Source organism: Ranitomeya imitator, chromosome 2 (assembly GCF_032444005.1).
Source record: "Ranitomeya imitator isolate aRanImi1 chromosome 2, aRanImi1.pri, whole genome shotgun sequence".
Lineage (NCBI taxonomy): Eukaryota > Metazoa > Chordata > Amphibia > Anura > Dendrobatidae > Ranitomeya > Ranitomeya imitator.
Window position 1 is genome coordinate 168,216,664 of NC_091283.1, and position 22,953 is coordinate 168,239,616.

General features: G+C 45.3%; 1 long non-coding RNA gene across 1 annotated transcript; it reads left to right on the forward strand.

Moving 5' to 3' along the window:
- Positions 1-6,072: 6,072 nt before the first annotated feature.
- LOC138662357 (uncharacterized) lies at positions 6,073-16,018 on the forward strand. Its single transcript, XR_011318022.1, has 2 exons — positions 6,073-6,256; positions 14,539-16,018. It is a non-coding gene; the product is annotated as an uncharacterized lncRNA (long non-coding RNA).
- Positions 16,019-22,953: the final 6,935 nt, after the last annotated feature.

Below are 22,953 nucleotides of genomic sequence, written 5' to 3' on the forward strand. Positions count from 1 at the left end.
CGATGTTCTCCCTCAACCGTCATTCCCATTTGATTACTGGGCATCCAAAATAGACACCTGGCCTGAATTGGCAGAATATGCATTGCAGGAGCTTGCTTGCCCAGCAGCTAGTGTGCTATCAGAAAGAGTATTCAGTGCTGCTGGTTCAATATTGACCGAAAAAGGACTCGTCTGGCTACCCAAAATGTTGATGATCTAACCTTCATTAAAATGAACCACTCATGGATTTCGAATTATTTTGCCCCACCTTTCCCGGCTGACACCTAGCTATAAAAAGGTCTTGCTTGTGGACTGGTCTTACTGACTGTTCCAATCTCTTAATTTGCAGCTGCTGTTTTGTCCAGCATACGACATGTTTACACCTCCCTAAATGGGCTAACTCCCCCCACGGGGCCGTGGTCTCGCTACTTGGCGTAAGCACCCGTGAGAGTGGCGTTTGTCTGAAGAGGTGGGTGTGCCCGCTTTTGGTCGACGGCACTGCCACTGGGTCCCTCATAGTACAATAAAGTGTCTCTGGCGGTGGTGGCGTGCACCCAACGTCAGACACACCGTTGTAACATGAGGGGCCCTGGGCCTGTACCGCCGGCCACAAGAGAGTTTCCCCCCCCAGCTCAAACAGTGCTCTACCACTTGCAATATTATCTCTCACAGCTCCACCAATGTTTAGTCTATGCGCTGACATCCTTCAATGCCTGGCACTGATAATACCAATTTGTTGACATGTATGATGCTAGTTAAAATAGACAGGGTCAGTGTCTTATATTGACACCAGTAAATACTTAGCGCCAAATTACTATGTCTGAAACTCAGCAGAGGAGCCCACCCCTGTACTTAAGTATGCCACCCTTTTTTTTTTTTTTTGTTTTGCGAGACATTAACATCTATTTATTTTTTGGGAGTACTAACTGTGTCAGACACTCCTCCCAATCGTCCTCCGCTGACCACACCAATGCTGCCTGTGTACCCCTGCCACATAATCGAAGCTGCTTTGAGCCTATTTTGTCTAGTCACCTTCCACGACGGCATATGGAGGTTGCCTCTTTGTCCTAATGGGGAACTGGAAATGGAGAGGTTAAAAGGCCCTCCCACCTCCCTCTCACCAGTGTCTTTCCTGTTCCCCATGGGACAGGAGAGGTTTACTTCGTATGCAGTGGTGGCCGGTAACTTCTGCTACACAGGCTCTGCCTAATTATAAACCGGGCAGCATGGGGTCGTTTCTTACCTCCCCTTCCCGCTTATGCTGCTCCCGACGCGCTGCGGTGTCCTCGGGACCTGGTCCTAGCATTCCCGCGCCCCCGTGAGGGCAAAGCAGGCTAGCGTTCCTATCCGGAGTCCTCCTGGAGCTCTCCGGTGTCCTCTCCTCCACATGCCGCTGGCGACCCGGAAGTGATCGCGCGCATCACTTCCGGTCTTTTCTGGGCACCCTGGAGGCACTTCCGCCGGCGGTATCTCGTGCAGGACGGCGTCCTCCACCCTGGACCATGGAGGGGAGGAGGAATTTCACAATCGCTGGGGGCTGGGACATGCCACAGAGCATAAAACCTGCCAGAAGACGTCGCAGGTAAGACTGTCCTATCATGGAGAGCAGTACCTGCCCTGCGCTTGCAGAGCCCAGCGCTGCCCCTGCCACAGTAAGTGCCACAGGGACAAGGGGTCCTTAGATAGTATTTGGGGGTATTACTATTAGCATGACTCTCTCTCCCCTCTCATTGCAGGGAGAAAAGTCTACCCCCAAAACTACTGCAAAAAAGAAGTGTGCCATCTGTAACATTAAGCTGCCACCATCTTGGGAGAAAAAAACTCTGCAAGACCTGTACTGACAAGGTTGTCAGGGCAGAGCAACCTTCTTTACTAGAAGAAATACCCTCTTTGGTCAAACAAGAGGTGCAATCCTCCCTAGCGGCCTTTACCCTCCCCCCCCCTCTGCCACTCTCCCCAGCTAAAAAAAGGAAAATCCAGGAGGAGGATTCTGAATCGGAATCAGACCTCTCCTACGCCTCATCCTCGGGTAGACGGGAGGAACCTACGTCCCCTATAACCTCTGAAGTTAGGAAGTATCTTTTCTCTTCAGAATGGGTTGAGGATTTAGTAGCTGCTGTACGCAGTACTATGGAGCTGGAGGAAGAGCCAGAGCCACAGTCCATACAGGACCAGATGTTTGGCGGTATATCCAAGGGTAAACGGGTGGGTTCCCGATCCACTCAAATATATCCGATATGATCGATCAAGAGTGGGAACTACCTGAAAAACGTCTCAGTACTCCTTCCGAGATGAAGCATAGATTCCCCCTAGAAGGAGATTTGACCAAATGGGATGTTCCGAAAGTTGATTCACAGGTGGCAAGAGTGGCTAAGAGAACGGCTCTTCCGTTCGAAGACTCGTCTCAATTAAAAGACCCAATGGACAGAAAAATTGAAAGTCTGTTGAAAAAATCGTGGGAAACCTCCTCGGTAGCCCTCAAAGCCAACATTGCTTCAACCTGCGTGGCTAGGGCACTTTTCCGTTGGTTAGGTGAACTAGAATCCCATATATCCCAGGGTACATCTAGAGCTGAATTGTTGGAATCGCTACCCAGTCTCTTTAGAGCCACGGGTTTCCTAGCAGACTCTTCTATGGAAACCATCAGAATTGCTGCCAGGTCATTAGTACAGACCAATTCGGCTAGAAGGGCGCTTTGGTTAAAAATGTGGTCTGGTGATATCACCTCCAAGGCCAAATTATGCGCCATACCATTTAAAGGTAACTATGTCTTCGGGCCTTCCCTGGATGACATCTTGGAGAAGGCAACCGATAAAAATAAAGCCCTCCCGGAGCAAAAAAATCCCAAAAAGAAGTTTTTTCGTACCTTTCAGGGCCAAACCTCTCAGAGAGGGAAAGGCAAGTCCGGGAGGTGGAGTTACCCGAAGGGAGGGAGGAGAAACATCCTTATCCCTCAGCAACAGCAGCAGCAGTCTCAACAAGAGAAGCGGTGACTTCGACCCGGTGGGGGGGACACTCTCAAAAATTTTTCTCCAGTGGCAAAAAATCTCCAATTGCCCCTGGGTCCTCAAAATCATCAAAGAGGGTCTTCTAATAGAATTTATTTCCTCTCCCCCACGGGGTCTAAAGATTACCTCCCTTCCCTCCTTTGAAAGACCAGTCCATTCTAGAGTCGGGTCTCAGGACCCTAAAGATGTCAAATGTGATAACCCGGGTTCCGGAATCAGAGAGGGATCGGGGTCACTACTCTCGTCTATTCCTGGTTCCCAAACCATCGGGCGAGTCCCTTATTATTATAAATCTAAAGGGCCTCAACCGGCATATCAAATACGGGAAATTCAAGATGGAATCAGTGAAAAATGCCATCCCCTTGATAAGTCCACACTCTTTCATGGCCACTATCGATTTGAAAGATGCATACTTTCACATCCCCATTCACCAGAGGCATCGCCAGTACCTCAAGTTTGCAGTGCAGAAGGGACGTCTGATAGAGCACTATCAGTTCAACGTCCTTCCGTTTGGGATCTCCTCTGCTCCAAGAGTATTTTCCAAAATAATGGGGGAAGTAGTCTCCTTTATCCGGAGGCAAGGCGTCTGTATAGTGCCGTACTTAGACGACCTTTTGTTAGTGACTCCCACCAAACAAGCTCTGGAGTCTCATGTATCAAAGACACTCGATATTCTGACGTCTCTGGGATGGGTGCCGAACTTAGAAAAATCTCATCTACGACCCTCCAAATGCAGGAAATTCCTGGGAGTTCTTCTGGACTCTGCAAGACAAATGTCCTTCCTCCCATTGGAACATCGTCTGACCCTACTATCAAAGGTCAAGATGTTCAGAGATACCAGATCCCCTACAATCAGAGAAGGCATGTCTCTGCTAGGATCGATGACAGCCTGCATCCAATCGGTACCATGGGCTCAAGCCCATTCCAGAATTCTTCAGGCACATATCCTGCAGAATTGGAACGGTAAACCCAGTTCTTTGAACAGGAGGATGTATACACCAGGCCGTGTCAAGGCCTCCCTGGCGTGGTGGATGGCTCCAAAAAATCTACAAAAAGGAGTCAGTTGGACACAAGTCCCTCTGACTACTGTTACAACAGATGCCAGCAAGAGAGGCTGGGGGGCCATGATAAATCACACCCCTTTCCAAGGGCTCTGGGACCAATCGACAAGAAAGAAATCATCCAACTACAGAGAACTAAAAGCGGTAGAGGAAGCCCTTCTGATAGGGGGTCACCTTATCAAGGGACATCATGTTCGAATATATTCGGACAATGTGACCACGGTGGCTCACATCAGACATCAGGGCAGTTCAAAAAACAACAACCTGTGTTGGGTGGCGCTAGGTTCCGGTGTAGCGTCTCCATGGTCACGGGTCCGGTCACATGACCGGATCACTTGACGTGGTGACGCTCATCGGGTGCGACACTCTCCTCGGCGCGCCGCAACATGGCGGGGGCGCGCCACGCATGGCTGTTAATCTTCCCTCAGTTACATATGCCACTATAAAAGGGGATCATGATCATGCCTATTTACCTCCTGACGAAGCCACAGGCGTGGTGAAACGCGCGTCGAGGTTATCCAGTGCGGGTTGGACTATCGGGCTAACATGGCAACAGGTATTTTTTGCTTCTCTCCGCTCTAGGGCTCCTATGGCACCCTTATTGGGTACACTGGCTTAGGGGTTTGGTGTATTATTGGGAGTAAGATTAGCTTCTTATACTCAGCACTATCAGTTGTACCTCTATTTATGGATATGCATTTATTATGCTATCGGCCTATGGGCACTGTGCAATATTTCTGGCTACATTGTTTATAGAGTTACGCTCTCAGTATCATCCCCTGCCATCTACCATCATAGATATCGAGACTAGAGCATCATGAGATAGATATATGCATCACATCCTGTGTGACTTTTTAGGCTCATGTTGTGCCCTTGTGTCCTATTCCCGCTATGTTTCTTTGTCTGTCGACACCTAGTTCATGATGGTTTTTCTCCATCGGGCATGTACTCTTTTGAATATATGAATTATTACATTTAACTATATTGTATCGTTATTTTAACTAATAAATATTGCATATATTGGAAATCTCACCTTCGTTTGTTTCTCTATTGGTACGGATTTAGTAGTGGAGGATTTCTTCCTTTTATTATTTCTGGTGTTTTTGATCTGCATATGAGGCGTTCTCTTTCAATGTATATGTTACTTTTTGATCTGTGTTTCAGATGCCTCTAATACAGAGTACATGGATTTTAGAAAACGAGATAAAAATTGGATCCCCCAATTAGGATCATTGTTCGGTAATAAGGTGGACGCAGACATTGAGAACTGTGATGTTAAGGACTTGAAGCTTGGTATTAAAGGCCTGCTTAAAAAACGTACAAAATTGTGGTGGAACAAGGTGGCATTAGAGAATTATCTCCAAAAGGACATTGTCCCAAGGGGTCTACGGATTCAGATTTATCCAACATTGGACACTAGTGACCCCTCTTTCTCTGCTAAATGGGAGGAAACTCTTACTAAGTGCTCACGCACACTGTTGGAACTATTAATTGGTTCAGACCGTAAGGCATTAGAAAGTGTGGAAAGTGAGTTGGACACTCTAAAGAGTAAAATACAAGCCTCACTGACCACTGAGGAGTGTGCTAAGTTTGATAAGGATTTGGAAGGAGACCTTATTAAATGGGAAAAAGAAATACAGGCCACTAAAGTCCGAAAATTCCAACGAGACCTACAGGACTATTCGTCCAATCGAGTCTATAGGTGGCAATATAAAAAGATAAATCAAAAACCTGTATCACGCTCCTCATCAATAACATCGTCTTTATCAGAAGAACAATGTGGAGAACATTTTTTAGGCCAAAGGGGTGGGGTTGGAGAGACCAACAGGGTGGATTCCGCTTCATACACACCCGCCACCCCACTCCTCCCCATGCGCACACGCACTTTCAACAAGAAGCAGAACAAGAGAGGGCGGTAAATATGCAGGTGATTAATCTGTCTGATGTGTCACTGTCCCCCACACACATTCGGGTGTTGGAGAAGGGCTTAAATTTTGTACCATCAGCTAGATTTGATTACTTGGAGTTATTTGCCAGGAAACTGGCTTTTAAAAAATTCTTCATCAACCAATCTAAAAATGCTTCTCCTCTTGATATAGAGCAACAGGCCATGGTGGATTTGGAGTCACTGCTTGCCGAACAATCTACAATTGAAGAGACGAGGGTTCCTACGCATCTGCATCCCAGATCGCAATTTCCCCCCTCAAGGTATTTGCTCTAATGTAGACATTTTTCTCAAAGTGGTCAAAAGGGACCTTAAAAGGATCCCCGAAGACAGATCATCTTACAATCTTACCTCTCAGGAGAATAGGGCTATCCAAGAACTACGCAATTTCAAACATGTAGTGAATAAGCCTGCAGATAAGGGGGGAAATGTTGTGATCTGGCCTTGCAAGATGTACGAACGTGAGGCCTTTAGGCAACTTCACAATAAACAATGCTATAGGAGATTAGATAGCAATCCGCTTGCTTCATACAAGAGTGAACTTGATGGGATCTTACAGATAGCACATCAGGAGGGCATTATTACGGGTAGGATGTTGGAGGGGTTGGTCACACATGCACCGACCACTCCAACGTTCTACCTTCTGCCCAAAATTCACAAAGATAAGATATGCCCACCGGGTCGCCCGATAGTCTCGGGGATTGGAGGCATCAGTGAGGCCATTTGCCGCTTTGTGGATTTCTATCTTCAACAATGTGTAGAGACCCTGCCTTCTTTCATTAAGGACACCACAGATATTTTGACACGTCTCAATAACATCCAATTGGAACGAGACATGTTTTTAGTGGTGTGCGACGTGGAATCGCTATATACATCGATGTTCCATGACCATGGGATCACGGCATCGAGGTCCTTCTTGGACATGACAAATTTGAATAATTCCCTGATTGATTTTGTTTTGGATCTTTTGAAATTTATTTTGACTAATTTCTTTACATTTAAGGACCGCTTTTTCCTACAGCTCCAGGGTACAGCGATGGGGGCGACTTGTGCGCCCTCATACGCTAATCTGTTCCTGGGGCTGTGGGAGAAGGAGGTGGTCTATGAAATGGAGGACTTCTCTGCCGTGGTCTCATGGTTCAGGTATATCGATGATATACTGTTTATATGGCAGGGCTCAGAGACATCTCTAACTACATTCATGATGAGGTTAAACGATAACCCGTATAATATCAAACTCACGTACAAATACAATAAACAAGAGGTGGAGTTTCTCGACGTCCTTGTTCAGACAGACGGAAACGGCTACTTAACTACTGATGTTCACCGTAAAAGCACGGCGGTAAATGCCCTCCTTCATGCCTCCTCTGCCCACCATCCCCAGACGACTAGGGCGATACCGGTGGGCCAATTCCTTCGTATGAAACGCATCTGTTCTGACGATGGTAGGTTCCAAAATCAGGCAACAGTACTTACCAGACAATTACAGCAACGGTTTAATCCGACAAGGAAAAAATCCCAAAGTAAAGATAACTACACTTCAAGCAGATGCACCAATTTTTAAACCAATCAAGAAAAAAACCACTTGAATATAAATAATCAGAAAGATATATAAAAATTCAAAATATTTTATTGACACCAATAGAACAATACACAAATAATAAAAACAGGAGGAGCAGCTCTGGACATCCAAAATAATAATATATACAATGTTTTGTAGAAGGATATTTCCTATTATAATATCTGAGTACCACTAGTCAAGAAAAAGTAATACACCTGCTTCTCAAAGCTGCTATATAAACATATTTCGCAGGGCTGCTATATCAATGTATTCCCACCATGGGACATAAGTATAAGGGAGAAAGTGCATAAATGTCTATATCAGAGTAAATATTCTAAAAGTAACTTTCAGTATAATGCACCTACCCTCACATAAAGCAGCTTTAAAGCAAGAAAAGTGCCTAGTGCATAGTGCAAAAGTATACATACTGACCAGTAGTCATAACAGATGAAGCGGAGCTGCCTCCTCACACTCCAACGCGCGTTTCACACGTCTTGCTTCTTCAGGGAGTGATGTGAGGGAGGTCAAGCTGCCACTTGATATATGATCAGAGTTGGAACAAGATCCAATCACAATACCGGCGCATTATTAAGCGCCTTACACGCAACTCCGGTGCCCACACACCACCCCACGCCCAGCAGCGACGTCACAAGAAGGCGCGACGCGCCGTCAGAGACGTCACCAGCCAGGCAAGAGGCGGAGTATGCGCACACCCGAGCAGCTGAGAATGCACACAACACTAGCGGCCATGTTGGATGTGGTGCTCAGGTAATAGCGCATCGCCCGTTGCCATGGCGACAACACCCACACCCCGCGCACCGCGGCAGCGCCACAGAGACGCGCTATCGCGCGATCCATGGCGCTACAGGCGAGGCAAGGGACGGACGGCGTGCCCACCACGGGAGCAAGAGATGCGCAAAACACCACATATAAATCCAATAGGGGCAGTAAGAAATTGTGCAATGATAGTGGCGCGTCTTCCACTGCCACGGCGACAGCCCCCCCTCCCCGCATCCTGCGGCAACGTCACAGAATCGCGCTGTCGCGCGACCCACGGCGCCGCAAGCAGGACACGGGAAGGTAGGCGCCCACACCGCGGGAGCAGAAGACGCGCACAGCACAACCTAGATCATATTTATCAGGACAACCTATTTGGACTAGCCTATTCTAAGGGACAGATTTAAATTATGTCCTACAATTAAAATGTGGGGACAAATATGCTACCACAACAATAAAAAAAGATAATAAAAAACTATGCAATGCTATAGCTATAAAAAAGAGGTGAAAAATATATGAAAAATATATATATACACGTGCTATTCATTATGATACATTTGTATCACCAAAAACATAAATGTGTAACAAAATATATAAATATACTTAGTACAAATATAGAGTGCACATTATTGGTACATATAAAACACTGATTTTAAAAAAGTGCATAGAAATAAACATATATTTATGATTAACCCCTTTACCCCCAAGGGTGGTTTGCACGTTAATGACCGGGCCAATTTTTACAATTCTGACCACTGTCCCTTTATGAGGTTATAACTCTGGAACGCTTCAATGGAGCCTGGTGATTCTGACATTGTTTTCTTGTGACATATTGTACTTCATGACAGTGGTAAAAATTATTTGATAGTACCTGCGTTTATTTGTGAAAAAAACGGAAATTTGGCGAAAATTATGAAAATTTCGCAATTTTCCAACTTTGAATTTTTATGCAATTAAATCACAGAGATATGTCACACAAAATACTTAATAAGTAACATTTCCCACATGTCTACTTTACATCAGCACAATTTTGGAACCAAAATTTTTTTTTGTTAGGGAGTTATAAGGGTTAAAAGTTGACCAGCAATTTCTCATTTCTACAACACCATTTTATTTTAGGGACCACATCTCATTTGAAGTCATTTTGAGGGGTCTATATGATAGAAAATACCCAAGTGTGACACCATTCTAAAAACTACACCCCTCAAGGTGCTCAAAACCATATTCAAGAAGTTTATTAACCCTTCTGGTGCTTCACAGGAATTTTTTGAATGTTTAAATAAAAATGAACATTTAACTTTTTTTCACAAAAAATTTAATTCAGCTCCAATTTGTTTTATTTTACCAAGGGTAACAGGAGAAAATGGACCCCAAACATTGTTGTACAATTTGTCCTGAGTATGCCAATACCCCACATGTGGGGGTAAACCACTGTTTGGGCGCATGGCAGAGCTCGGAAGCGAAGGAGTGCCATTTGACTTTTCAATGCAAAATTGACTGGAATTGAGATGGGACGCCATGTTTCGTTTGGAGAGCCCCTGATGTGGCTAAACATTGAAACCCCCCACAAGTGACACCATTTTGGAAAGTAGACCCCCTAAGGAACTTATCTAGAGGTGTGGTGAGCACTTTGACCCAACAAGTGCTTCACAGAAGTTTATAATGTAGAACCGTAAAAATAAAAATCATATTTTTTCACAAAAATTATCTTTTCGCCCCCAATTTTTTATTTTCCCAAGGGTAAGAGAAGAAATTGGACCCCAAAAGTTGTTGTACAATTTGTCCTGAGTATGCTGATAGCCCATATGTGGGGGTAAACCACTGTTTGGGCGGATGGGAGAGCTCGGAAGGGAAGGAGCGCCGTTTGACTTTTCAATGCAAAATTGACAGGAATTGAGATGGGACGTCATGTTGCGTTTGAAGAGCCACTGATGTGCCTAAACATTGAAACCCCCCACAAGTGACACCATTTTGGAAAGTAGACCCCCTAAGGAACTTATCTAGAGGTGTGGTGAGCACTTTGACCCACCAAGTGCTTCACAGAAGTTTATAATGCAGAGCCGTAAAAATAAAACTAAATTTTTTTCCCACAAAAATTATTTTTTTAGCCCCCAGTTTTGTATTTTCCTGAGGGTAACAGGAGAAATTGGACCCCAAAATTTGTTGCCCAATTTGTCCTGAGTGCGATGATACACCATATGTGGGGGGAACCACTGTTTGGGCACATGGGAGGGCTCAGAAGGGAAGGAGTGCCATTTGAATGCAGACTTAGATGGAATGGTCTGCAGGTGTCACATTGCGTTTGCAGAGCCCCTAATGTACCTAAACAGTAGAAACCCCCCACAAGTGACACCATTTTGGAAAGTAGACCCCCTTAGGAACTTATCTAGATGTGTGCTGAGCGCTTTGACCCACCAAGGGCTTCACAGAAGTTTATAATGGAGAGCCGTAAAAATAAAACAAAAATTTTTTCCCACAAAAATTATTTTTTAGCCCCCAGTTTTGTATTTTCCCGAGGGTAACAGGAGAAATTGGACCCCAAAATTTGTTGCCCAATTTGTCCTGAGTGCGATGATACACCATATGTGGGGGGAACCACTGTTTGGGCACATGGGAGGGCTCAGAAGGGAAGGAGTGCCATTTGAATGCAGACTTAGATGGAATGGTCTGCAGGTGTCACATTGCATTTGCAGAGCCCCTAATGTACCTAAACAGTAGAAACCTCCCACAAGTGACACCATTTTGGAAACTAGACCCCCTAAGGAACTCATCTAGATGTGTTGTGATAGCTTTGAACCCCCAAGTGTTTCACTATAGTTTGTAACGCAGAGCCGTGAAAATTAAAAAAAAAAATCTTTCCCCCCAAAATTATTTTTTAGCCCCCAGTTTTGTATTTTCCCGAGGGTAAGAGGAGAAATTCGACCCCAAAAGTTGTTGTCCAATTTGTCCTGAGTACGCTGATACCCCGTATGTTGGGGGAAACCAACGTTTGAGCGCATGGCAGAGCTCGGAAGGGAAGGAGCGCCATTTGGAATGCAGACTTAGATGGAATGGTCTGCAGACGTCACATTGCGTTTGCAGAACCCCTAATGTACCTAAACAGTAGAAACCCCCCACAAGTGACCCCATATTGGAAACTAGACCCCCCAGGGAACTAATCTAGATGTGTTGTGAGAACTTTGAACCCCCAAGTGTTTCACTACAGTTTATAACGCAGAGCCGTGAAAATAAAAAATCTTTTTTTTTCCCACAAAAAATATGTTTTAGCCCCGAGTTTTGTATTTTCCCAAGGGTAGCAGGAGAAATTGGACCCCAAAAGTTGTTGTCCTATTTGTCCTGAGTACGCTGATACCCCATATGTTGGGGTAAACCCCTGTTTGGGCACACGGGAGAGCTCGGAAGGGAAGAAGCACTGTTTTACTTTTTCAACGCAGAATTGGCTGGAATTGAGATCGGACGCCATGTCGCGTTTGGAGAGCCCCTGATGTGCCTAAACAGTGGAAACCCCCCAATTATAACTGAAACCCTAATCCAAACACATCCCTAACCCTAATCCCAACAGTAACCCTAACCACACCTCTAACCCTGACACACCCCTAACCCTAATCCCAACCCTATTCCCAACCGTAAATGTAATCTAAACCCTAACTGTAACTTTAGCCCCAACCCAAACTGTAGCCCTAACCCTAACCCTAATCCTAACCCTAGCCCTAACCCTAGCCCTAACCCTAGCCCTAACCCTAGCCCTAACCCTAGCCCTAGCCCTAACCCTAGCCCTAACCCTAGCCCTAACCCTAGCCCTAACTCTAACCCTAGCCCTAATGGGAAAATGGAAATAAATACATTTTTTTAATTTTTCCCTAACTAAGGGGGTGATGAAGGGGGGTTTGATTTACTTTTATAGCGGGTTTTTTAGCGGATTTTTATGATTGGCAGCCGTCACACACTGAAAGACGCTTTTTATTGCAAAAAATATTTTTTGCGTTACCACATTTTGAGAGCTATAATTTTTCTATATTTTGGTCCACAGAGTCATGTGAGGTCTTGTTTTTTGCGGGACGAGTTGATGTTTTTATTGGTAACATTTTCGGGCACGTGACATTTTTTGATCGCTTTTTATTCCGATTTTTGTGAGGCAGAATGACCAAAAACCAGCTATTCATGAATTTCTTTTGGGGGAGGCGTTTATACCGTTCCGCGTTTGGTAAAATTGATGAAGCAGTTTTATTCTTCGGGTCAGTACGATTACAGCGACACCTCATTTATATCATTTTTTTATGTTTTGGCGCTTTTATACGATAAAAACTATTTTATAGAAAAAATAATTATTTTTGCATCGCTTTATTCTCAGGACTATAACTTTTTTATTTTTTTGCTGATGATGCTGTATGGCGGCTCGTTTTTTGCGGGACAAGATGACGTTTTCAGCGGTACCATGGTTAGTTATATCTGTCTTTTTGATCGCGTGTTATTCCACTTTTTGTTCGGCGGTATGATAATAAAGCGTTGTTTTTTGCCTCGTTTTTTTTTTTTTTCTTACGGTGTTTACTGAAGGGGTTAACTAGTGGGCCAGTTTTATAGGTCGGGCCGTTACGGACGCGGCGATACTAAATATGTGTACTTTTATTGTTTTTTTTTTTATTATTTAGATAAAGAAATGTATTTATGGGAATAATATTTTTATTTTTTTTTTCATTATTTTGGAATATTTTTTTTTTATTTTTTTTTACACATTTGAAATTTTTTTTTTTTACTTTGTCCCAGGGGGGGGACATCACAGATCAGTGATCTGACAGTTTGCACAGCACTCTGTCAGATCACTGATCTGACATGCAGCGCTGCAGCCTTCACAGTGCCTGCTCTGAGCAGGCTCTGTGAAGCCACCTCCCTCCCTGCAGGACCCGGATCCGCGGCCATCTTGGATCCGGGGCTGGAGGGAGCAGGGAGGGAGGTGAGACCCTCGCAGCAACGCGATCACATCGCGTTGCTGCGGGGGGCTCAGGGAAGCCCGCAGGGAGCCCCCTCCCTGCGCGGTGCTTCCCTGTACCGCCGGCACATCGCGATCATCTTTGATCGCGGTGTGCCGGGGGTTAATGTGCCGGGGGCGGTCCGTGACCGCTCCTGGCACATAGTGCCGGATGTCAGCTGCGATAAACAGCTGACACCCGGCCGCGATCGGCGGCGCTCCCCCCGTGAGCGCTGCCGATCGCATATGACGTACTATTGCGTCCTTGAAAAGTAAAGCCCACCCCACATGGACGCAATAGTACGTCTAATGGCAGAAAGGGGTTAAAGTGCAATAATAATAATTACAGCAACGGGGCTATAACCATAAAGATATACGCAAGGGGTACAGGAGAGCGGCTGGCACTCCACGTGGCCAATTATTGGCCGCGAAGAAGGCGTTACATCCACAGGATGAGTCTGTTAGATTCATCACAACCTTTAATACAAGATGGACTGATGTCATGGATATTTTGCGTAGACATTGGTCCATTTTGACAGCAGATGAAGATCTGAGCAGATATCTACCTGCTAACCCCTCAGTGACATGGAGACGCTCTAAAAACCTCAAAGATTTGCTCACTCGTAGCCATTACGTGGCACCACAAGAATCTTGCTTTTCGATACGGGCTGGTCCGATTTGGGGATCCTTCCAATGTGGTGACTGCTCTGTACAGTACATGGATAGGGCATTCACATTTGACAACAGTGATATGACCAGCACCTATAAAATCACACATCATATCTCTTGTACCACGGATAGAGTGATCTATCACGCCTCCTGCCCGTGTAAATTCATCTATGTGGGTATGACGACCAGGCAGTTGAGGGTTAGGATCCTGGAACACGCCAGGGACATTAAAAACGCGGCGGGGGCTCATGATCTTTCGATCTTAAAGACTATACCTAAGCATTTCCGTACCCACCATAACAGTAACCCGAGAATGCTCAGGTTCAAAGGTATCGCTAGGGTGCAATTGGGTATCCGTGGGGGGGATTATCGAAAGGAATTGCTTAAAAGGGAAACAAAGTGGATGGTTTGTTTGGATACGGTCGCCCCCAAAGGCCTGAATGAGGCATTAAGCTTCAAGTCCTTTCTTTGATTAGTAGGCGCGAATTTTAAATTCACTTTTTGTGTGTTTTTTATTGTTTAAGGATTCTCTGTTTTGTGTATAGATTTTTAACTTGTTTTCTTTATTCTAGTTATATAGTTCTATGCTATACTGCTGTGGAATGCATGTTGTGCAATATATGGCGTAACAATTGGACGGAGTGGAGGACTGTGCCTTGGACTATCTTTAGGACCTGTTACTGGTTGGGCAGCGCGACTGGCAGACTCGTCACCGTGATTCATCAACAAAGGATACCACAGCCCATGGGATGACAACTTGTTTAGATGCATTATATGATTTTTCTGTTATCTTGCTTTATATTTTTCAATGGTATATTTTTGTTTGTTATAGACACTTGATTGGTGTCATGTTGAGTGATCAGCGCCCTACCCCCTCTATCGGTGTGTAGGTGTGATATACAATTATGTGTTTTGTTTTGTTTATTCTTTATGTCTGTACCATGGTTCGGGTCTATGGGCATGTGCGGTATACGTTTATCCATACGGGGGACCTATTTAATAAGAGCCTTTAGCAGGACCTATATATATATAGACATACCCCTTGTATGGTTTGGCGTGGGTGCCGTGTGATTTTGCCCAACGCCGCTGTTACATACTATCTAACTATTTGTAGTCCTTTTACGTGTAATAGTGAGGACTATGCTGTGTCCTTTTTGTCGCTCCTCCCCTTTACCCTTTCCCCCTCCCTTTTTTTTTTTTTTGTTTCGGGGGGTGGTTTGGCTCACCTTCTTCTGTCCTCTGTTTTTCGGGCCAGCGCGCGCACCGCGCATGCGCTGCGTCGCGCAGTGGTGGGTGGCGCTAGGTTCCGGTGTAGCGTCTCCATGGTCACGGGTCCGGTCACATGACCGGATCACGTGACGTGGTGACGCTCATCGGGTGCGCCGCTCTCCTCGGCGCGCCGCAACATGGCGGGGGCGCGCCACGCATGGCTGTTAATCTTCCCTCAGTTACATATGCCACTATAAAAGGGGATCATGATCATGCCTATTTACCTCCTGACGAAGCCACAGGCGTGGTGAAACGCGCGTCGAGGTTATCCAGTGCGGGTTGGACTATCGGGCTAACATGGCAACAGGTATTTTGTGCTTCTCTCCGCTCTAGGGCTCCTATGGCACCCTTATTGGGTACACTGGCTTAGGGGTTTGGTGTATTATTGGGAGTAAGATTAGCTTCTTATACTCAGCACTATCAGTTGTACCTCTATTTATGGATATGCATTTATTATGCGATCGGCCTATGGGCACTGTGCAATATTTCTGGCTACATTGTTTATAGAGTTACGCTCTCAGTATCATCCCCTGCCATCTACCATCATAGATATCGAGACTAGAGCATCATGAGATAGATATATGCATCACATCCTGTGTGACTTTTTAGGCTCATGTTGTGCCCTTGTGTCCTATTCCCGCTATGTTTCTTTGTCTGTCGACACCTAGTTCATGATGGTTTTTCTCCATCGGGCATGTACTCTTTTGAATATATGAATTATTACATTTAACTATATTGTATCGTTATTTTAACTAATAAATATTGCATATATTGGAAATCTCACCTTCGTTTGTTTCTCTATTGGTACGGATTTAGTAGTGGAGGATTTCTGGTGTTTTTGATCTGCATATGAGGCATTCTCTTTCAGTGTATAACCTGAAGAACATATCTGCCCGAATATGCTCCTGGGCAGAAAGACATCTGTTATCCCTGACGGCAGTTCACCTGAAAGGCTCATCCAACACTCAGGCAGATTATCTAAGCCGTCAGGACATACATCCCGGAGAATGGTGTTTGAGCAACCAAAGTTTCGAGATGCTGGTGAACAAATGGGGTCTTCCAGAAATCGACCTCTTTGCGTCCCGGCAAAATGCGAAAGTCGAAACCTTCTTCTCCCTAAACCCCAGAGACGGCTCCAGAGGAGTGGATGCATTGGTCCAGAAATGGAATTTTCGGCTGGTCTATGCGTTTCCACCAATTCCGATATTGGCAAAAGTCTTGCAGAAGGTTCGGGAAGAACAGACACCACCTATATTGGTAGCTCCTTTGTGGCCAAAGAGGAGTTGGTACAACATGACAGTGGATTTACAGGTGGATGGGCCGTTCCAGTTTCCGATGGAAGAAAACCTTCTTTCTCAAGGACCAATCCATCTACTAGATGTCCACAAATGGAATCTGGTGGCATGGCTACTGAAGCCCAGGTGTTGAGAGCCAAAGGACTATCAGAAGCAGTGGTTTCCACACTTCAAAAATCAAGAAAGCCGGTAACCATTGCTATATACAATAAAATATGGAAGAAATTCTCATCTTTATGTCTTCCTGAAGTACCAGATCCCTTCAATCCGAATTTATCACAAATTCTAGATTTTCTGCAAAAAGGCTTAGAATTAGGCCTCAGGCCTAGCACCCTAAAAGTCCAAGTTTCCGCCCTCAGTTCAATATTTGACCAGGATCTGGCGAATCATCGATGGATTAAGAGGTTCATGATATCAGCCTCTAGAATGAACCCTAAAAAACAAATAACAGTACCAATATGGGACCTGAATCTGGTATTACAAGGGCTTACAGGTCCACCCTTTGAACCATTATGCTCCTGCTCTCAGAAAAATCTGATTTATAAAACAATTTTTCTAATGGCCATTACCTCAGCAAGGAGGATAGGAGAATTACAGGCCCTCTCAATAAGAGAACCATACTTATCTATCCGAGATGACTCTATAATACTGCGCCTTGACCCTTCCTTTCTTCCAAAGGTCGTATCAGATTTCCACCGCTCTCAGGAAATTGTTTTACCTTCCTTTTGCCAAAATTCAACAAATCCAAAAGAAGAAAAATTTCATACTCTGGATGTCAGACGCATTGTATTATTTTACCTAGAGCAAACCAGCTCTTAAAGAATTGATCAGAACCTATTTGTCCATCCATCAGGACAAAATAAAGGAAAGAAACTAGCAAAAAGCACTATTGCCAACTGGATAAAGAAAGCGATAGCAGAAGCATATCTCGCTCAAGATAAAACTCCTCCAGTAGGAATCAAGGCTCATTCGACTAGATCAACCTCAGTCTCCTGGGCAGAAAGATCAGGTGCATCAACAGAGCAAATCTGCAGGGCAGCCACGTGGTCTTCGTTGCATACTTTCTCCAGACATTACAGACTAGACGTAATGTCCAACAAGGATTTAGCCTTCGGCCGGAAAGTACTCCAGGCTGTTGTCCCTCCCTAGCGCCAAAATTAGTTGGTATTCCTCCATATGCCGTCGTGGAAGGTGACTAGAGAAAATAGAATTATTCTTACCGTTAATTCGGTTTCTAGGAACCTTCCACAACGGCGCTAGTTCCCTCCCTATATACTCCTGGATTAAAATCTGGGATTCAAGGTAAACCGGTGCTATGGTTTTCAGTTATAAGTCACTGGTGAGAGGGAGGTGGGAGGGCCTTTTAACCTCTCCATTTCCTGTTCCCCATTAGGACAAAGAGGCAACCTCCATATGCCGTCGTGGAAGGTTCCTAGAAACCGAATTAACGGTAAGAATAATTCTATTTTTTTTAATTTTAGGCCTACTAAGTCTGTCTGCGGTCCCTCCTTCAAATTGTCCTCCGCTGACCACACCAATGCTGCCTGTGTACCCCTGCAAGATAATTCAAACTGCATTGAGCCTAATTTTTTTATTTTAGGCCTACTAAGTCTGTCTGCGGTCCCTCCTTCAAATTGTCCTCTGCTGACCACACCAATGCTGTTGTGAATTCTGTTGTCGAGCTCCCTCCTGTGGTCGTGAATGGTACTTCGGTGAGTTCTGTCTGTGGGCTCCCTCTGGTGGCTGTGAATGGAGCTGCTGCCTCTGAGGTTCCTTACACAGGTGACGGGGTTTATCCTTTGGTTTGCTGCTCTATTTAACTCCACTTAGATCGTTACTCCATGCCAGCTGTCAATGTTTCTGCATTGCTTCAGTTCGCTCTTGGATCTTTCTGAGACCTGTCTCTTCCTGCAAGAAGCTAAGTCCCCGTTTGTTATTTTCTGTTCATGGTTTTCTAGTCCAGCTTGCTTTCATTATTTTGTCTTGCTAGCTGGAAGCTCTGGGATGCAGGGTGGCGCCTCCGCACCGTGAGTCGGTGCGGGGGTCTTTTTGCACACTCTGAGTGGTCTTTTGTAGTTTTTGTGCTGACCGCGAAGATATCTTTCCTATCCTCTGTCTATTTAGTTAGTCTGGCCTCCCTGTGCTAAAACCTGTTTTAATTTCTGTGTTTGTGACTTTAATCTTAACTCACAGTTAATATATGTGGGGGGCTGCCTTTTCCTTGTCCTGCATGAGTTTTAACTATCAGGTCATTCCGGGTGCTCCTAACCACCAGGTCATAACAGTACAGCTGGCCCAAAGTATTAATGCATCTCAATAGAGGGATAAGAGAAGCTCTGAGACCATTTTTTTTTCTTTGCACTGTGTTTTGTCTTTCTTTTCCCCTAGACATTTGGGTGGTTCAGGACACAGGTGTAGAGATGGACATTCAAGGTCTGTCCTCTTGTGTGGATCATCTCACTGCAAGGGTACAAAACATTCAAGATTTTGTGGTTCAGAATCCTATGTTAGAGCCTAGAATTCCTATTCCTGATTTGTTTTCTGGGAATAGAGCTAAGTTTCTAAATTTCAAAAATAATTGTAAACTGTTTCTAGCTTTAAAACCCCCCTCCTCTGGTGACCCCGCTCAACAAGTAAAAATCATTATTTCTTTGTTGCGTGGTGACCCTCAAGACTGGGCATTTTCCCTTGCGCCAGGAGATCCTGCATTGCGTGATGTTGATGCGTTTTTTCTGGCGCTTGGATTGCTTTATGATGAACCAAATTCCGTGGATCAGGCAGAGAAAATCTTGCTGGCATTGTGTCAGGGTCAGGATGAACCGGAGGTGTACTGTCAGAAGTTTAGAAAGTGGTCTGTGCTTACTCAGTGGAATGAATGTGCCCTGGCGGCAATTTTCAGAAAGGGTCTTTCTGAAGCCCTTAAGGATGTCATGGTGGGATTTCCCACGCCTGCTGGTCTGAATGAGTCTATGTCCTTGGCCATTCAGATCAATCGGCGCTTGCGTGAGCGCAAAGCTGTGCACCATTTGGCGGTGTTCTCTGAGAATAGGCCTGAGCCTATGCAGTGTGATAGGACTTTGACCAGGGCTGAACGGTAAGAACACAGACGTCGGGATAGACTGTGTTTTTACTGTGGTGATTCCACTCATGCTATCTCCGATTGTCCTAAGCGCACTAAGCGGTTCGCTAGGTCTGCCACCATTGGTACAGTACAGTCTAAATTTCTTTTGTCCGTTACTCTGATTTGCTCTCTGTCGTCCTATTCTGTTATGGCATTTGTGGATTCAGGCGCTGCCCTGAATTTGATGGACTTAGAGTTTGCCAGGCGCTGTGGTTTTTCCTTGGAGTCCTTGCAGTATCCTATTCCATTGAGAGGAATTGATGCTACACCTTTGGCCAAGAATAAGCCTCAATACTGGACGCAATTGACCATATGCATGGCTCCTGCACATCAGGAGGATATTCGCTTTTTGGTGTTGCATAATCTGCATGATGTGGTCGTTTTGGGGTTGCCATGGCTACAGGTCCATAATCCAGTATTGGATTGGAAATCTATGTCTGTGTCCAGCTGGGGTTGTCAAGGGGTACATGGTGATGTTCCATTGTTATCAATTTCGCCTTCCACTCCTTCTGAAGTCCCTGAGTTTTTATCAGATTACCGGGATGTTTTTGAGGAGCCCAAATCCGGTGCCCTACCACCTCATAGGGATTGCGATTGTGCTATTAATTTGATTCCCGGTAGTAAGTTTCCTAAGGGCCGACTGTTTAATTTATCGGTGCCAGAGCACGCTGCTATGCGGAGTTATATAAAGGAATCCTTGGAGAAGGGTCATATTCGCCCGTCGTCGTCACCTTTGGGAGCAGGGTTCTTTTTTGTGGTCAAGAAGGATGGCTCTTTAAAACCTTGTATTGATTACCGCCTTCTTAATAAGATCACAGTCAAATTTCAGTATCCTTTGCCGCTGATGTCCGATCTGTTTGCTCGGATTAAGGGGGCTAGTTGGTTCACCAAGATAGATCTTCGAGGGGCGTATAATCTTGTGCGAATTAAACAGGGCGATGAATGGAAAACAGCATTTATTACGCCCGAGGGCCATTTTGAGTGCCTGGTTATGCCATTCGGGCTTTCTAATGCTCCATCTGTGTTTCAGTCCTTTATGCATGACATCTTCCGAGAGTACCTGGATAGATTCATGATTGTACATTTGGATGACATTTTGGTCTTTTCGGATGATTGGGAGTCTCATGTGAAGCAGGTCAGAATGGTGTTCCAGGTCCTTCGTGCGAATTACTTGTTTGTGAAGGGGTCTAAGTGTCTCTTTGGAGTTCAGAAGGTTTTGTTTTTAGGTTTCATTTTTTCCCCTTCTACTATCGAGATGGACCCTGTTAAGGTCCAGGCCATTTATGATTGGACTCAGCCGACATCGGTGAAGAGCCTACAGAAGTTCCTGGGCTTTGCTAATTTTTACCGTCGCTTCATCGCTAATTTTTCTAGTATTGCTAAACCGTTGACTGATTTGACCAAGAAAGGTGCTGATGTGGTCAATTGGTCCTCTGCGGCTGTAGAGGCTTTTCAGGAGTTGAAGTGTCGTTTTTCTTCTGCCCCTGTGCTGTGCCAGCCAGATGTTTCGCTCCTGTTTCAGGTCGAGGTTGATGCTTCTGAGATTGGAGCAGGGGCTGTTTTGTCGCAAAGAAGTTCTGATGGCTCGGTGATGAAACCTTGTGCCTTCTTTTCTAGAAAATTCTCGCCTGCTGAGCGCAATTATGATGTTGGCAATCGAGAGTTGTTGGCCATGAAGTGGGCATTCAAGGAGTGGCGACATTGGCTTGAAGGAGCTAAACATCGCGTGGTGGTCTTGACGGATCACAAGAATTTGACTTATCTCGAGTCTGCCAAACGGTTGAATCCTAGACAGGCTCGATGGTCGCTCTTTTTCTCCCGTTTTGATTTTGTGGTTTCATACCTTCCGAGATCTAAGAATGTGAAGGCTGATGCCCTGTCAAGGAGTTTTGTGCCTGACTCTCCGGGTGTTCCGGAGCCGGCGGGTATTCTTAAAGAGGGGGTAATTTTGTCTGCCATCTCCCCTGATTTACGGCGCGTACTGCAGAAGTTTCAGGCTGATAGACCTGACCGTTGTCCAACGGAGAAACTGTTTGTCCCTGATAGGCTACGTTCACATTAGCGTTACGCTAATGTGCGTCGCTGTTGCGTCGGCGACGCAGCGGCGACGCGCCCCTATGTTTAACATAGGGGACGCGTGCGTTTTTTTGGTCGCGTTTTTCGACACGTGCGTCGTTTCCGACGCTAGCGTCGGATGCAAGAAAATGCAACAAGTTGCATTTTTTGTGCGTCCAATTTTCGTCAAGAAACTGTTTGTCCCTGATAGATGGACTAGTAGAGTTATCTCTGAGGTTCATTGTTCGGTGTTGGCTGGTCATCCTGGAATCTTTGGTACCAGAGATTTGGTGGCTAGATCCTTTTGGTGGCCTTCTTTGTCACAGGATGTGCGTTCTTTTGTGCAGTCCTGTGGGACTTGTGCTCGGGCTAAGCCCTGCTGTTCTCGTGCCAGTGGGTTGCTTTTGCCCTTGCCGGTCCCGAAGAGGCCCTGGACGCATATTTCCATGGATTTTATTTCTGATCTCCCTGTTTCTCAAGGGATGTCGGTCATTTGGGTGGTTTGTGATCGCTTCTCTAAGATGGTCCATTTGGTACCCTTGTCTAAATTACCTTCCTCCTCTGATTTGGTGCCATTGTTTTTCCAGCATGTGGTTCGTTTGCATGGCATTCCGGAGAACATAGTCTCGGACAGAGGTTCCCAGTTTGTTTCAAGGTTTTGGCGGTCCTTTTGTGCGAAGATGGGCATTGATTTGTCTTTTTCTTCGGCTTTCCATCCTCAGACTAATGGCCAGACCGAACGAACTAATCAGACTTTGGAAACATATCTGAGATGCTTTGTTTCTGCTGATCAGGATGATTGGATGTCCTTCTTGCCTTTGGCTGAGTTCGCCCTTAATAATCGGGCCAGCTCGGCTACTTTGGTTTCTCCTTTTTTCTGCAATTCTGGTTTCCATCCTCGTTTCTCTTCAGGGCAGGTTGAGCCTTCGGACTGTCCTGGTGTGGATACTGTGGTGGACAGGTTGCAGCAGATTTGGACTCATGTGGTGGACAATTTGACATTGTCCCAGTAGAAGGCTCAACGTTTCGCTAACCACCGGCACTGTGTTGGTCCCCGACTTCGGGTTGGGGATTTGGTTTGGTTGTCATCTCGTCATGTTCCTATGAAGGTTTCCTCTCCTAAGTTTAAGCCTCGTTTCATTGGGCCATATAAGATTTCTGAAATTCTTAATCCTGTGTCATTTCGTTTGGACCTTCCTGCTTCTTTTGCCATCCATAATGTGTTCCATAGGTCGTTGTTGCGGAGA